Consider the following 14,163-nt stretch of genomic DNA (forward strand, 5'->3'; position numbering starts at 1 on the left):
CAAAAGTGGATTAAAAATAAATGATGAATAACTACGCAAACTGTCTGCCAATAATACAGTGAGCTCTACACTGGTCTCCATGAATTTGAATCCACATAAGCCAACACCCACCTCTACCCAGAGTATACCCAAGAGACCATCAAGAATTCAGCACTGGGTTCAGCAGATACTGTAGGTGTCATTTGCAGAAGACTTTCACTACAATGTGCAAACTAACTAACCTGTCTCTTTTCTGTTTAAACACTATTTGAATTAATATGGATTATTTTTAATTTATAGGGGGTATACATTTAGAAGGCAAGAAAAAGAGCACAAAATTCCTTCCATAGCTGAAATTAATATCTGTGTAATAACAGTCATTGGAAGATTATGTTCATCAAAGTTTTTGAACCTTTCGGAAGGTTCATGGCATAGCTAAAAGCCCCGGAGCCTGATGAGTGCTTGTATTTATTACTGCGGAACACAAAATCGTTTTTTTTTTATTTCTGTATTCAATATTGAATAAGCCGTACCATTAATGTCCGGCCTACCTTCATCAGATTATGATATCTTTCATTTCTTAGCTGCCATCTGGCCAAAAACAACCCTTCATAACTGGTAATAAGTGTAGCATCTGGACAATCATGAACACAAGATGATCATCTTGTACTGTATGCACTGAAGAACTTGAAATCACAAACATAAGTAAAACAGAGATTGTGCATTAAGTCAGCATAGTCAGAAATACAGCCATTTTATCATTATTTTGATGGAAGTTTTGACAGAAACTGACCAAGCAAGTATTTGTTCAACAAATCAAACTTTATAACTAGACCTATAATTAGACTAGACTCGACATTTTCAAATGAACAAAAAAGCATGTTAAAGGTGTGAGGACATTGCATTATGGGAATGTTTATTATCCATTTCAAACACAAATATAATCTGAAAAATGTGGTAGGCATTTTGCTCCACTGAAACTATTGCCCTTGTAACAATGTCTTGATATCCTAAGCAAACACCTAGTTACTCATTCCTGGAAGCAACAAGCCAGAAAACAAAAAGGCCTATGTATTATAGGTCTCATAGTACAAGATGAAACTGTTATAGCAACCTCCCTGTGTTGTGTGTGCTCAGTGCTGTGGAACGCATAGTTAAACCATAGTTCCAGCTACGCATTCTACACAATCTAGACTAAAGAAGTGACTTGGACAATTTAGAGATTGGGAACAAGGCAGTCCTCGGTGTGTGCAGGATGATACTGTTAGATATACTTCCACAAGACTCCCAGTGAAGTCTCTGGCCTTTTCATGTAGCAGACTTCAATAGTGTTGGCATGTACCGTGTTTGCTGGAGGCTGGGGAAGATGATGTTGATCCCCACAATCCCCTACTGCGATTTGAAGAATGGAGATAAAGCAAGCCTGCAATGGTTAAGTACAGTATCTGCGAGGGAAACTCAATGTTTTTCATAATGGATTACAGATCTCAGCCTCCGGGACAAAGAAAAAAATAGTGGTAATGTAAACAAATGTGCCCAGTGGGTAGTGTGAAGAAAACTGTAGCTGCAAAGTACAATTCTAACTCACTTAAACTTATTTTTGCACAAATTCTTTAACACAGGACCAAACCTTTCTTTGCAACGCATCTCTCCATACTGCAATGCCATTTGATTACAGGATGTGCCACAGAAATCACAAAAAAATGCCTACTAACACAGAAAAAGATCAAAGTCATGGCATATAATTAATCACAATATTATTTACTTTGGAAATCTGCCAAGAGCTAGAGGTTATCAGCTGGTACAGACTGAAATGAAGCTGAAAAATGCCTTTTAGGAAAAAGGGGAAATGCATTAATATGAGAAAGGTACATGTAAGGAACTTTGGCTCCTTCCTATTTAAATACAGTGTTGCATCAAAAGAAATGAAACTTAAGATGACATAAATTGACTGTTTTCAAGAAGAAACAAATACTAATGGTGACAAATGTTTTGTAAATTATTAAACAGGAGACTGTGCTCAGATGAATATTCCAATTGCACCATAATCCAGCTGTTTTGTTAAATCTGACCACTTTGCTCTCATTCTCAGTCACATCTAGCTTTTTTCAAAATATGGTCTTGATTCTTTGTGCTATATATTTTTATTCTGTGAAGAGAATGAGATTTCCCTATCTATTGTATGGAGGCCAATTTCAAGACAAGCTAAAATCTGAAGGAATGGGCAAGGCTATATACAGTACCTGCTTTATATTCAAATGGAAAATTCAATGATCTTGATGGGCATGTAGCTACTCTGCAACTTTGCTTCATCCTTTCCGTCTTGTTCCCTCTCCTCAGCAAAGGTTTCCAAGCAGATGCACACATTTTGAGGACATTTTGTGTAAAGCATATTATACTAATCTCAAGAAAAAAAATTACATTTGTGCACGCAGCAAGATGTGATGGGTAGTTTGACAACCAACAGCCATGTCAGTACAATAAGGAATTTAATATAATTTCATTTTCACACAAAAACTATTTATTTAATATGTATAATTTGCATTACAGTATTAACCAGCTTTTGTTTTCATTAGTTTCAATACTGGATGTGTAAAACTTGTACTTGGAAGTGGGATGACCAAGTAATTAAAGATTTAACATGACGATGGTTTGCAAGCAAAGTACTGCAGTTGTAAAATGTAAGGAAGACAGACTATTATCAACAAAGTCTCCGTGTGGTTATCATAACTAATTATTTCTCCCTGCCAAAGTTATTGTTTATCTAATTATAACTGTATTTGTGACTGAAAATAATTGTGCCTTAAAATAATTCATTGCTCTCTTTTATAGGGAATTTCAGCAGTTTTACAAAACTAAAGAGCAAACCCTTCCATCCCTCAGCTCATTGGTGAAGTACCAGTGGTGTCTGCCTGAAGGATACTTCAGTACTCTCCATTTAGCACCTTTAGGGAATGAATGATTGTCAAGGAGAAGAACAATTTCACTCAAGCACACTCTTTGAAATCTACATACAGTTATAAAAAAGAAGAAGAGTATGTCAGTCACTAATATATTACTTTGAAAATGATAAAATATGAAAATCAATACAATGTAAGACATTAGACACCTCATCATTTGTTTTAAGTTATATGTTATACATATGGACAATGTCAGGCCAAAATCATTGATTGACTCTTGCACATCTTGCTATTGGTACTTAAAGGCATTTTCTGCATGGACCCATGCAATTCTTGTCACACAGTTACTGTATACAGTATTTGATATGTACAGTGCAGCCCATAAGGAAATACTGGGTTTAATGGCATATATCATACCAACTTATTTCTTCATAAGGAGTTTGAAATACTTGGAAAAAATAATCAATAAAACAAGAAGCTTATTATCATACTGTTTTTCCTCTGTCTCCTTCATTGCAAGACACAGATGTATATACTGTACATCAATGCACTTCACTCTAGTTTTATAAGGATAATCAAAATTAAATGTTAAGAAGACCAAGTGTCCAAGGATACTTCATTGCTGTGTGGAGTTTCTGAATTTCCAACTAATCAAATGAGTGATTTCAATTCCCAGACTGATCTATTAGGCTGCAATCTGAAATGCAGCCTGACTTAGTTTCTGGACCTTTGCTGTGCTCGGCAGGAGGGCAAATATCCCTGGAGACAGCATCATAGGCGAACGTCTTGAGGGAGATGGGATGAGAGATGATTTAATGCCAAATGTACAGATGGTTTCTAAACAGAAGCAAGCCCAGAAATCGTGGAATTCGGAAGCAGCAGTAAGCTCAAATGGTTCTCAATCTTGCTGCGGTTCACACAGAAAGGATTTTTAAATTAGTTGTGTAAACTGCAATCCTTGGTTTCTAAGTGCCCCTTCAATTCTTTCAGTATTTTTAACAACGTCTTCATAATATTCATGTTGCAGCTTTTTCTCAGTGCAATCCATTAGTCTCAAACTTTCTGTTCCTAAAAAAACAGGGGAAATTGCAATTCTTGCTTCCACAGCCCTTATATCCTGTGACAGCAACACTGGTTACTATCATGAAGTCTACTGTATGTGAAAACACAACACCGTCAAGTCATTCTAAAACCTTCATTAAAAAATGAAGGCTATTTTCAAGATGCTTTAGAGAGTAAAAACTAACAAAGCCTAACTCTTTTGTAGTTCAATGACATCTTCAATTAACATAATTATAGTTTTAATTTATTTAATCTTGATACATGTTTGTAGGGATGTCTAGTCTGATCAGATGCAAATAAAGACTAATTTCTTCATCCTTTAGTACCAATGTGTTCAGAAATGTGGTACTGACAACAAGATCAGTGGGTAGCCCAATTTAAAATTATAAAGCTTTTTTTATTTGTGATATGAGGTAAATTTCATGTGAGAACTCATAGGCAAAATAAAAACATTAAACTGCAATTCTACCAATGATGCCTCAACAGAACATTTAATGAAATATTCACATTTATTTGATAGGGCAGAAAAACCAAACACATTTAGTTTATTTTTATATATACACAAATTAAGTCAATAACCTTTTTAATTTGACTCAGTTATACATAAAAGGCCAATCCATAAAACTTCAGATCGATTGCAGGATAAATCAATGATATATATATATACTGTACAGTATATACACTGTACTGTACATACAGTACAGTAATTATCGACCCATTTTCTAACCTCTTCATCCAATTCAGGGTCACGAGGTGGAATACACCTGGAGAAGACATCAGTCCATTTCAGGGCACACAGAGACAAGCTCACACCACGGCCAGTTTTCCCAGAAGCCAACTGGACTGTGGGAGGAAACCAGAGCACCTGGAGAATCCCACATGAATATGGGGAGAACATACAAACTCCACACAGATGGCACCCCAAGTCTGGAATTGAACCCGGGGCCCCAGTGCAGCAAGGCAGCAATGCTAACCACTGTGCCACACTGCGCCAAACCTAAGAGAACAAAATTTTATTATTTTACACTAATGGGTAGAATACATGCCTTAAGAAAGAATATCTCTTCCAAGCTATATCAGCTGCATAACACTAAAACAGCACTGTTGATGAGAAACTACATTTGTTCTATCTCATTTAAAAACAACAACAAAATTGTACAATGTGCTTGTGGTTACTGGCTCTTTGGTTCTGTGTCTGTTATTAAAACATTAACTAATGAGTACTGCTGATTACCACCAAGGGGTATTATTGCAATAAATTATATTTGTATTTGGAGTGATGCAAAATAGAACCATATTGATGATTGACAGCTTTACGTAATTTAAACACCATAATTGAAATCGCAACTCTTTGCTGGGAGCAAAACGCTTTTAAAAACAAAATGTAGCCTACACTTCATCACAGCCAATCTGCATATATTATAGTGGAGACAGGCTTATGTGTGGTAAACATAAACAATTGCCACTGAAATTCATTTCTCTAGAATAAACATCATATTGATTTCATACAAGTCAGAGAATGTAAGGTAAATCTCAGTTTAACTCGCATGACCTCTGTGGTGATCTGACTGCAGGATGTGATTATACCAATGGGAATCTTTGGATTTTTTGAACTTCTTAGTTGATCAATCTAATTTCTTCACATATTCAATGTCATAAATATAGGACCTTTTAAATTATATATATATAAAGTTGCAGCTACATGTTATTAGGGTGATCCCATGGACTGAAGACCTGAAAAACTACATTAAGTAGAAAAACTGGGGAACATTAGAGATACAGTAATACTACAGGTTAAAGGGAAATAACCAACAAGCACAAGAGCATTTATATTTGTTTAACCAAACAACTGTTATTAAAATGTTTTAGCTATTTTAATTTAACTACAAAATAATCTAATTCACTCTTACTACCTATAGGAACAATATGATATATAAAACAAAAAGTGTATAAGGTCACATCTGATTTCTGCATCTTTTGTGTTTTACTGTACAGAAAAGCAATTCTGTTTCTACAGTGTACATTTTCTACAACAAAAGAACTCTATGCTATAGGTACAAAAATAATCAATGAACAGTTTAATGGAGTAGCTATTTTATCCAACACATATTCCTTTAATTAGCTAATTTCAGAAAAGAAAATATCAAAAACATTTTGATTTGATCGCTGCAGGCAAACTTAAAAGATATCTATGCTTGCATTATCTGTAAGTCTTTTTTCTCCTTGTCTGGCTGCATGGACTAAGCAAGACTGAAATAACATGACTGCTCAGTCCTTCGACAGGATAGGTCCATTACAGGGTAAGAGAAAAAGGGACAAGTAAGAACGACCACTGAATTCTAGCCAATATATCTATCTATTGGAAGTAAGGGGAACCCAGATTAGCAAGAAAAAAAAAACCCATATGAACATGAGGAAAACATACAGTATAGTCTCCACAAAGTCAGTGGGATGCATTGGACCCAGGACACTGGAGCAGTGAGGTACTGTACCAGTGTTGAATTTCACAGCACTTAAAAGTTGAACAGTAAGGAATGAATGCAGAATAGAACAATGAAATTGTTTACTGAAGTGATAGCACAAGAGTTTAACAGTTGTCATAACAGGAAATATGGGTCAATGTTACCAGCAAGAATAATCAAGCAAGTGTCACATTTTCTAACTCATGAGTCACTGTGAACGCTACAGTACTTAACCAGAAAATCCTAATCCTTGTGTCTCAATGATTTCGTAAGCCTTACCACAACTTTGTATATAGTGGAATAATTCCAAAAGACTTCAATGACTAAGCTTACACTAATTCTGAGATTTAATTACATGCCTTTATGACTCTGAAAACATATGATTATATAACAAAGTGGACTAAAATATATTTAAAAATTATCGCATCAATGAACTGAAATGGTATGTTGTGAAACAAATAAACAAAACATTGACAGTGCAAATCCATTCCTACACAATGTTCACATATAAAAAAATAATTTAGAAAACTTGTCACCAAACAAATTGCAGACAGATTTATTTCATTTGCATGGCAAGTCAATTCATCCCCAAAAATATATATTACATTATGGAACAAGTAATAGGTTTCTTCAATGCTGAAAAGAGAAGAAAGAAAACACCCATGCACACCCAAAGAAGGCTCCACAGCCGAAACGTTGTGTTTTCTTTCTTCTCTTTTCAGCATTGAATAAACCTATTACTTGCTCCTTTGCAGCCTACGCTTGCTGATGCACCTACTGTAGCCACCTGAACTATATTATATTATGTACAGTATATAATGAGCAGTATGTTCAAAATCTGTTTTTCAGTGGAAGTGCTTCTCACAAAAGCTGTTTAATTAAAAAGTCCAGGTAATCTATAATAAGTACAATACATTTTCTAACACATCTTCCAGCTTAGGGCTATGGGGGACTCAGAGCCTATCTTGGCAAGCAACGGGCACAAGGCATGATACACTATGGATGAGACACTAGTCCACTGGCAGGGCAGACACATAGACACACACATGCACACACCCAGGGCCAATTTCCTTATAAGGCAATTTACTTACCAGTATGTCTTTGGATTGTGGGAGGAAACCAGAGCACCCAGAGGAAAATCGGGGGGAGAACATACAAACTCCACACGGATAGCACCCTAGGTCCGAAACTGAATCCAGGGCCCCAGCGCTGTGAGGCAGCAATACTAAATACTGCGTCATCGTGTGCCCCTAGCATTTACAAAGAAGCCAATATTACACAATAGCTCACCCAATTCTATCTTGCACATTTCATAGTTAGAAGGGCTCTTATCTCCTCTGTGCTCCTTATCATTATCTAGGCTGAAAGAATTGTACTAATTTAATAATAACAGAACTAATAGTAATCATCATGTTTGCAGATTTTTGCCTTTTTGGGATAAACTGCATCAACAGAAATATATAGTGTAACTTATTTCCTAAAATACAGAGCAATGATGCTGAGCAGCAATAACAAATGCACTGTACTGTACATAATGCAAACAATCTAAGCAGAATTGTATGACACCATGCAAGACGAATAAAGAACACTTAAGTGTTTTAAAACTAACTTTCCCAAAATATGTGCACTTGAACTCTTAGAGGGACCCGCGTTGATCAGGAACCTCAAACTGTTAATGCAATTTTAAAAGTAGGTCTTCAAATAACTACTTCAATTACGTATGAAATTCGAGCAGCAAAAAAGACACTAAATAGGCACAGCTGGATATAAATGGAAATGTGACATGATACATGGCATAAAAGGGAACATGTATTTGCCTTCTCATACAAAGAACTTAACTAATTCATCTAAGGGGGGGATAGAGTCCCCTTTCCCCCTTCCATGAATAGTAATGCAGGAGATGCATTACTAATATTGTACAGTATATGACATACCTCAAACATTCTTAAGACATACTGTCTCATGTTCCCATAAGACCTACTGTATATTAGATCTGAAAGAGCTGCTGCATTCAGGAAAAGCTGTAAGATTTGCATACAATATCTCAAATAAGGAAACAACCCAATTAGGACACAGTAAGGAAAGAAAACAGGGATGGCTTAGGATTTGAAGAGTGATATTAAAATTTCACATGCTCTGAAGCTTATGAATTGGTATCAATCTTCACACATTTATGAACACCCTCACCCAAAAGGCACACAGTATATGTAATGAGATATCACCAATATAAATGCATATGTGGTTTACTGGCAAGTGTCTGAAATTTCATTAAATATCAGATGAACATCAGCATATATCAGAGATACAAAATTGTATCTGCACTGACCATTTATTTGAGTCAGGCTTGGCACACTCTTATTCATGAGGGTAAAAGCAAACCTAGCAAATAATGTGCAGTATGCCTGCGAACAGCAACTAAGCATCGTTAAGAAAAGAAACGGTCTTAATGGTATTTTCAGGTTGAATAAAAACCACGATGAATTATAATATGAACTTTGGTGGCAAGCAAACACAGGCAGCAGGAAAAAAAAAAACTTTCCTATCCCGCTTTTAGGTACAAAAATCTATTTGGTCATATGACTGTTAAAGCAAAGATGTCACCGGATGGAAACAATGTGCGCTAAGAGAAAACAAATAAAAATGTTCATTTTATAGTCATAAATGTACAGTAGCAGTCAGTTGCGCATTCACTAAGCGCACCAATTTAGGCTCAACAAGTGATTAAGAACTTATTCGAAAAGCGGCACAGACCTCCGGCGGATTTCTATCTGCTAAAACAAATCTAATGCCAAAGAAATGAATGAAACCTGTCAGCGGCAGCGATATAATCGGGATAATAAACCGTTACAGCAACTTACAATTTTACAGACGTACTGTATATTTCCGGAAACAAACTGTACATGAAGATAGGAATGGGTGGTTTCACACCACTAGTTTTATGTATTCGGGCAGCAGTGTGGAGGACTGGTTGGGGCTCTGGAATGAAACAGTTGTGGGTTTATTTCCCGGCTGGGGTCTGATGCTGTGCTCAAGAGCAGTGCTTCGTTCAAGGCATTCAATTAAAATGCCTTGCTGTATAAATAGCAAAAATGTAAAAGTAATAAACTTAAAACGTAAGCGTTAGCTAAATAACCAGGGGGTCATAATACATTGTATATGTTAAATATATGTGGCTTATGAGATATATTCACTTCATACATTAGAGATGACAACCTCACAGACACGCCATCATAACGTTGCTGAGGAAATAATTCCTCGCATTTATGAAAAAAACAGCAGGCGACGTACTGTAGCTTACGGCACAAATCTGATTGACATACATTGTGTTATTCCCCCATTGACAGGAAACGTGTTATCAGTTCTTAAAATAAATAAATAATAGAAGCTGCATGATAGCGTTTGGTCTATCATCCACTGAAACCAGTATATCGCTACTGAAACGCGTACTACAGTACATGAGTGATACAAAACAAACAGGTGTTCCAGTACATACTGTACATAGCTTACGGTCTCTTAAACTTGAGAAGTCAAAATAATTTACAGTATTTCAGACCTCCCATACTGTTGTGAAATACCCACGTGTGCCGTCAAAATTAAAAGTTGCAAAATCTCAAGACCAAAGCTAATTTCATATGATGTTTTCAAGCATACATACTGTAGTATGGTCTGAACATTCTCAACTTCAATAAACGTAAAATACTTTCCATGCATTCGTGTAATAGGTAAGTCGTAACAGCGAGGATGAAAATAAAAGGCACGTTTACATCATTACTTTCCCTTTAAATCACAATTAAAGTAGCTTAATAAATTCAAAGCAACCCTTTCAAACCCCAAAGTGTGCCTGTAATGCTAGCTTCCCATCAACTCTTTGCAGTTAAAATAACAGTGTCCCCTGAATCACACGAAAAGCGAGCGTTCGCTTGGTATGGAAGAGAAGTAACAAGGCGCTCTTACCTTTTACTGTCTCACGGTCATTCATAGAGAAATGGTCATGCCGCCGCGAAACAACACCAACTTTGGGTAGGAAAACCGCAGCTGCCGACGAAACCGTGTAACTTCCTGTGAAAACCACGGAACAACTAGATAAAAGAGAGTGGAGGACCAGCAGGAGACTGCCAAGCGAGCACTCGGAGACAACTCCAGAGCGCAAGCACTTAGAAACCCAATATGCAGTAACAGACACTCAACGCTGTGTGTCCGCTTCAGAAGGGCTGGGGGGAAAACGCGAGAGAGAACAGTTGGGTTTGGAAGCTTTCACCTGACTACCGCCTGCAGCACAGAGCAGGAGAAGGAGGGGCCTGAAATACCTGAATACTCAATCCAGCCAGGTGGGCACAGAGTAGATTTCTCTATGATGATTCTTTGTGTTTCAGGAATATTGTGCCAATATAAAATACATACAGTGCTGTACAAGTCCATGAAAAAAATGATACCCTATATACAGTAAAAGTCCTGCTATTAAATTATGAATGAAAAACCGCAAACTTAATTTGTCTTCCTTCTTATACACGTAGACTGTACACATTGTCATGAATGATTTATGAGAAGGCCTTGTTTTATTTTTACTCCTCCCCCTACGGTGTTATTTTTAGATTGGTAAATTCCTTTAAGAACTCATTTTCTTGAAGGGATATCTTCTGAAAAGGTGGTTAAAAAATCAATTCATGAACCTGCTAGAAATTAGATCAATGCGATGAACTGGACAGCAAAATGTCTTCTAACATTATTTTTTTAACATTATTTATCTTATTTTTCTAGCATGGAAACCCACAGTAAAAACTAAGCTAACTAGCTTATAAAAAATACTGAAAGAAATTCAAAAATGATGTACGAGAGCACAGTCTAATCTAGTAAACTTAGCTCAATTAGACTCCAGATATTTCTCCACATATTCTCCCCAGGGAAAGAAAGCATTTGGATCAATGCTTGGCTTGCTTTATTCATGTTATTCATCCATATTAGAATTAACATTTCAATGAAAAGTAAATGGACACCAAAAGAAACACAGGCTATGTAAGACAGTGCCCTGATATCTAAAAATTAATAAAATTATGAATGCACTCTTTTTCTTTTTCACAAAGAAAAACCAGTACTAGTTCTCTTTTCTGGTGTAAATGGAGGCAATTCAGTTCGGCAAAAAAATAGTTTCTTATTTTGTACAGCCTGGAGAAGTACTGTTCATTCACCCATAGTGGTATTGTAAGAGTACTCACTCAAGTGTTGTACTGATAGCAGTCCACAGACCTTACCCATTACACCTCCATCCAGTATCGAAAGATAAATGTAGCTTTTTAGATGCAAAAAATTGCAGAGTGCAGTGCATTCAAACCATTCTTGCTCTCCCCTGGCTTTTGGTGAGGATTATCTAGTCCTCTGCTCCCCCATAATACATATACAGTATACAGTATACTGTATATATAAATGCAGCAGTCTTAATTTAGGTTTGGAACAAAACTGTGGAAGCAGCCACAACTGAAGTGCCTAAGAAAAATATATTTATTTTTCAACACTAAAATCTTGTTATCCCATCTCATTTGCTTTCAACAAAGCCACCTGCCATTTGGGTTATTTTCCTTCTGACGGTAAACATAATTGTGTGGCAGATTTTACCCAATTATGGAGCACTGAGAATTGAAGAACCTGAGATCTGCAATTCCCTTACAAAACCAGATGAGGTTAAGGTTCATTTTGGGCAGCAAATTAGACAAAACCTACACAGTCCTAAAATGAAGCAAAAAAAAAGGCAGAGAAATAAGGAAAAAGGAACTATTTAGACTGATGAGTCCACACTTCCATATTTCCTCTGTCATTTAAGCTTTTCTTTTTTAATTGTTTAAAAGACACCTTGCTTAGGAGTTATCATGCCATTCAGAGTAAAAGAAGGAAAGCGTGTAAAAAAAATAACTAAATTAGCAGAGAGCAAGGACTCATTGACCAGGAGCTGACCTTAATTTTAATCTGGCATTTAAATAGGATTTTTTGGGACAGGGGTGGGGGTGGAGAATGAGGGTTTGCAAGCTTCAGACTGCATTAGTCATTCCCTTGATAGAATTCCTCTGATTTTGACTTCAGTGGAATTTAAAGGGTGGTATAGTCGCATGCTGGTCTTGTGCGTGCTGCTACCTCTCAGCTCTTGTTTTCTGTCTCATTTCTGAAGTGGGTTGCATTCAATGGGTAGTTTATGTGTTCTGCTGTACCTTGGTCCATGCTGGTTTCCTCCCACAGCCTAAAAACATGCTTCCCATCTTAAATGGCATCTTTAAATGACAAAATTGCGACATCCAACCCACTGTATATGCATGAGCTTGTGAACATGTGTTGATGTGTGCCCAGTAATGGACTGATGGACTGCAATGCCATCCTGAGTGTAGTTCTACCTGGTGCCCTGTGTCTGCCAAGCTAGGCTCTGATTCACTGAGACCCTCTAATGATAAAGCAATTACTTAAATGGATGGATGTGTGAAATAGGAGATGGGATAACTGACCACAGGCAGAAAAGTGATCTAGCTGTCTTTAGTTGTGTTTCTCCTTAGGGAGATTTCAAAGTATAGACCTGTCCTTCAGATGATATGCACATGTGTTATGTATATAATGCATTAAAACGGACATTACAGTGTATTGTGAGAAAACTCATCTGTCTAGATTGACAGAACTGTGTGGTTATGGGCCTTATGTCTGCTTTGATTACATGCTTTACTATGCAACCACAGCTGTCAGGAGTAAATTTAGAATAATGAAATGAGCAATTACCTGTCCAAAATCTTGATGTCAGCTTATAAAACCTCTTGTCATGTTTTGGAACAGTCCTTTTGAGCCTGTATTGGCACACCATCAATTAAACTGTACTGTGATAGTATTGATATAATCTAACTGTCAGGGAACCTATAGGATCCTTAAATTCTACCTATAGGTTCCCTGACACTAACAAATACTATGACTTTTTCCTTACCATCTGATTCAATCACAGAAACATAAAACATCTGTCCTGTATTTTTTTCTACAAAGGACATGCTTTTCTTCTGTATACCTTTGAGAATTGCTTGCATAGGTCCTTCTAAAAGTTTGTTCTATTATTATGTTAATTGTGAACTAAGATTTTAAAATGGTATGTCAGCACAAATTAACTTATTTTTCACCAAATACTGTTACTTTGTCCTCTTTGTAGTGTCTACTATATACAGTATTGAGCCTCAATCCAACTGCTGTATTTTAGTGTTTCTTTTTAAATATATTTAAATTGATATGAGATAAAATATATATCAGACATCAATAGTCAGCAATTAATTTTGTTCCAAATGTAAATGAAGACAGCTGCATTTATCTTTAAAATATATACCAGGAGAATATAGGAAATAAAACTTTCACACACTCTTTCTTCTGGTTTCTTAACATCCTAAACAAACAGCACTTTTTGAAGCATATTCATAATCAAACATATGCTTCACACAGCTGGCCCTGTTCACATGCCGTCGATCCTGTAGAAGGGAAACTCCTAAAGGTCTTTACACATTATACATGTTGTGTTTCAGGTAAATCCTTTAAAATGTGATCTCAATGTACGGTAGTCAACCTGATCACTTAAAACATGCTGACTTCAGACACAGCAATGTGCCTTATCCTCAAGTGAAACTCTTTGGCATCATGAATTCAGGAAGTAACTTTTGCAATATTAATAGCCTTACCATAGCAACTGCCTTATCTATATGGTGAAATTAATGTTTAGCATAGCAGCAGTGCCATTTTTATGGTATAATCCCTTG

The 14,163-nt window shown here is 36.4% G+C and overlaps 1 protein-coding gene across 4 annotated transcripts in view; it reads right to left on the reverse strand.

Annotated features, from left to right (window-relative positions):
- The window catches only part of shank2b (SH3 and multiple ankyrin repeat domains 2b), a 185,629-nt gene extending 174,987 nt beyond the window's left edge, over positions 1 to 10,642 (reverse strand). For 2 of the 4 annotated variants that reach the window (XM_069181535.1, XM_069181534.1), the window contains exon 1: positions 10,358 to 10,641. The gene's annotated coding sequence lies outside the window, so the exon portion shown is untranslated. Of the gene's footprint in view, positions 1 to 10,357 lie in introns of all 4 variants that reach the window. The other 2 variants (XM_069181536.1, XM_069181537.1) reach the window with 1 other exon arrangement.
- Positions 10,643 to 14,163: the final 3,521 nt, after the last annotated feature.

This window comes from Lepisosteus oculatus, chromosome 21, assembly GCF_040954835.1.
Source record: "Lepisosteus oculatus isolate fLepOcu1 chromosome 21, fLepOcu1.hap2, whole genome shotgun sequence".
NCBI classification, from domain to species: Eukaryota; Metazoa; Chordata; class Actinopteri; order Semionotiformes; family Lepisosteidae; genus Lepisosteus; species Lepisosteus oculatus.